The 3765-nt window shown below is 47.8% G+C and overlaps 1 protein-coding gene across 1 annotated transcript in view; it reads left to right on the top strand.

Moving 5' to 3' along the window:
* Positions 1-1164: 1164 nt before the first annotated feature.
* The window catches only part of TRAFD1 (TRAF-type zinc finger domain containing 1), a 34578-nt gene continuing 31977 nt past the window's right edge, over positions 1165-3765 (top strand). Inside the window, exon 1 of the mRNA XM_012805250.2 lies at positions 1165-1223. The gene's annotated coding sequence lies outside the window, so the exon portion shown is untranslated. The remainder of the gene's footprint in view (positions 1224-3765) is intronic.

Below are 3765 nucleotides of genomic sequence, written 5' to 3'. Positions count from 1 at the left end.
CGCCACCTTAGGTGTATGTGGCTGGCGCCTTAGCCGCTTGAGCCACAGGCGCCGAGCCTATCTTTTGAATTTAAGTGCTGTGTATATTCATGTTAGGCGTAAGTCAAAAAACTAGTGTTATAATAATCTTTTGTATAAAGCTTTTCCCAAACAGTTCTCTTGGAGGAAACTTCCCTTCCCTAGAAGGTAACTGAATTACTACTATTTTTTATTTCTAGAATTCTTTTTAAAAATGAATAATTATAATAATCCAAATATACAGAGAAGTACAGAAAACACAGAATGTCCCCTTGCACTTTATACCCTCCAAATAGAACCAGTTAATGACTTCATTCATCTTAAATTAGTTTTGCCTAATTTTGAACTTCATGTGCTTGGAATAACACAATATATTGCATATTTAAACTAAATATTCCATCTTGTAATAGATATTGCTTTGTAACCTGCTTTCCCTGCTTACTATCTCATAAACATTGTGCAATTATAACCTCCAATAATCTCCCTTCCTTCCTCCCTCCCTCCCTTCTTTTCCTCTTTTTCCTTTTGCTCTCTCTCCTCCCACTAGAATCATATTTTTAAATTGCTCCACTATTCATAATATGTGCTTGGTTATACTTACATAATTATTCTATCCTTTTTTATTCATGAGGTAAGGGGAGCTGAGAGAGTCCCTTCAAGGCAGCAAGTATGGTAACTGGCACTCAAATCTGCATTTCAGGCTCTCATTTTTCCACCTCTAAAAAGCAAAGTGCTCAGAGCCTTCCAGAAGTCTTATATAAGGTCATTATAATAGCAACAAGAATGACTAATAAGTATTAATGGCCCATGACAAATGAACCAATGCCGTTAATTATCTTAATATGTATATTAAGCATATTAGTAATGTTTGCACAGGATTATTCGTGCAAATGGTATTAGCCTGTATCGGGGCAGTGGCTCAGCTCCTGACTCTGTTTCCAGATATTCAGTGGCCAGGACTTCCAAGGACACACCCTTCTGTAGCTCCAAAGAGCCAATCGATGCGCAGAAGGCGGGGTCTGGGAGCGACAACGGTGCTATCCAATGGGCTGACAGCGGGGCCTAACGTGGCCAATGGGCACGCTCCTCCGTGATGGTCGGAAGTGGTGAGGCAGCTCGGGGGGCCGTTGTTCGGTACTGGGGTTTGCAGGAGGAGGATCCAAGGCTGTGGCTGGCTGCTGGGGTTGGCGTCCTTCTTGTTCCAGGTGAGCGGCGGGCCGTTCCTGGGAAGCCTCTTGCGGCCTCCAGTTTAGAAAGAGGCCACCACCCCGAGGGAGGAGTGTGCGGGCGAGGGGGTTTTAGGCCTCGGGGTCGCGGCCTCGAGGAAAGGGTGTCCGCGCGGCGGCGTCTCCTCGGGTCGCGGGAGGAGGAGGCCGCGCTTTCTCCTCTGGAAGCTGGAGCCTCGGCAGCCTCTGGCGGCGCCGCCCCCTTGGCGGCCTTCGCTTGTGGGGCTGAGAAACGGGCGTCGCCCGCAGTGCTGCGGTGCCCACTGCGTCCCGGTCGGAACTGGGCTAGGTGCCTGAACTTGAAGTCCGGGTCTCGAGCTGCCGGCGTGGGGGTCGTGGTTGTCGTGGGTGTCGTGGGTAGCCTGGTGTGGCCTCCGTGGACCCGGGTTCGAGCCCCTACTCTGACCAGCTGGTGCGGCGGGTAACTGTCTTTCTGGACTTTCACTTTCTTTCTGAAATTGAGATGATGACTTTCACCCCAGGTCTGGTCAGGATTAAAAGCATGTCGGTGTAAGCATTTAGCAATGAACCAACGCACAGTAAATCTGTTAACTGCTGTTCTTCGCGACTCCCCATCCGCGGCGACCTCGCTGGGGGAGGGAGTGGTTGGAAACCTCCTGGGTCTGAACTCTGCGGTGGTTAAACCTGCCCCCTCGGGCAGGGGGACGGTCGCATCGGACACCTAATGGCCTCCTGCTAAAGTTGAAGGCTCTTTTTTGTGTATGCCAAAGCCCTTCCGTGCAGTCGTCCGTTTACTTTTACTTCGACCTTTTAAAATATTGTCAGTATATGCCTGAGGGCCGGAGAGGTTGAGTCACACAAGTACTGAGTGGCAGAACTTGACCCCCGGAGGGGAAGCCCTGCACGCTGGCCCTCAATTCCTTTGCAGCGAGTTGGCTATTTAATGGGCTGGAATAGAGCACACCTAAAATCAGTCGGACAGTTTGAGAAAATTATCTAGACTTAAAGGAACCAGGTGATTTGTTTTCATAGGTAGTGCTTTCTGTCCTCAGTTAACGTTTCACATCAAAGTGAATTTCTTTTTTTTTTGCAGTTTTTGGCCGGGGTTGCGTTTGAATGCGCCACCTCCGGCCTATGGGGCCGGCGCCCTACCCTTTTGAGCCACAGGTGCCTCCCAAAAGTGGGTATCTTGGCTTAGTGAGTAGGGCACCGGCCCCATATACCGAGGGTAGCGTGTTCAAACCCGGCTCCGGCCAAACTCCAACAAAAAAATAGCCAGGTGTTGTGGTGGACGCCTGTTAGTCCCAGCTACTTAGGAGGCTGAGGCAGGAGAATTGCCTACGCCCAGGAGTTGGAGGTTGCTGTGAGCTGTGACTCCACGGTACTCTACCAAGGGCAATAAAGTGAGACTCTGTCTCTAAAAAAAAGAAAAAACCAAGGTGGATATCTTTTTATTTTTTTTTAAATTGAGACAGAGTCTCACTATGTTGCCCTCGGTAGAGCTATATGGCATCACAGTTCAAAGCAGCCTCAAACTCTTGGGCTTAAGTGATTCTCTTGCCTCAGCCTCCCAAGTAGCTGGGACTACAGGTGCCTGCCACAATGCCTGGCTATTTTTTTGTTGCAGTTGCCATTGTTGTTATAGCTGGCCTGGGCTGAGTTTGAACCTGGCAGCCTGGATGTCTGTGGCTGGTGCCCTACCCACTGAGCTATGGGTGCCGCCCAAAGTGGGTATTTTGAACACTGTCATTATATAGTGTAAAAATCTTTTTTTTTTTGGCTGGGGCCGGGTTTGAACTCACCACCTCTGGTATATGGGGCCGGTGCCCTACTCCTTTGAGCCACAGGCACCACCCTATATAGTGTAAAATTCTTCAGTGGTTTACCATAGAGTTTGGGATCTAATCCAGTATCCTCTCAGAACTACCTCAGTAAGACCTTGAATCATTCCCCTTTTGTGTTCTGCTCTTCCTTATCTACCTTTATTTTCCCTTTAATTGTTTGTAGACATTTTACTCCTTGTGGTGCCTGGATGACTCTCCCCCACCCACCAGTTTCATCCTCTATCTTTGTAATTTCCATGGCCGGCTCTTTGTAACTATGGTCTTATTTTATTTTTTTTTTTTATTTTTTGAGATAGATTCTCACTTTGTCATTCTTGGTAGAGTGCTGTGCCATCATAGCTCACAGCAACCTCGAACTCCCGGGCTTACGCAATTCTCTTGCCTCAGCTTCCTGAGTAGCTGGGACTACAGGTGCTGGCTATTTTTTGAGATGAGGTCTTACTCTTGTTCAGGCTACCTACCTCAGCCTCCCAGAGTGCTAGGACTACAGGCACGAGCCACCTTGCGCAGCCTGTGGTCTTTAGTTCTCTCTCAAAAGGGTCTCTGACCACTATTATCTAAGTAGATTTCTTCCGCACTCCATTCATACATGTCTGTATACTTTTCCATCAGAATACTCACTTTACGTTATTACATCAGACCCTATATTTCTTTAAAGAATTCTCAGATGCCAGTGCATGTGGCATGCAGTAAAGTCTTTTTTTTTTTTTTTTTTG

The sequence above is a fragment of the Otolemur garnettii genome, unplaced genomic scaffold (genome assembly GCF_000181295.1).
Source record: "Otolemur garnettii isolate 467f Iridium unplaced genomic scaffold, OtoGar3 scaffold00038, whole genome shotgun sequence".
Classification (NCBI taxonomy): domain Eukaryota; kingdom Metazoa; phylum Chordata; class Mammalia; order Primates; family Galagidae; genus Otolemur; species Otolemur garnettii.
Note: the sequence above shows the minus strand (reverse complement) of the source record. Positions and strands in the feature narration are given on the sequence as shown.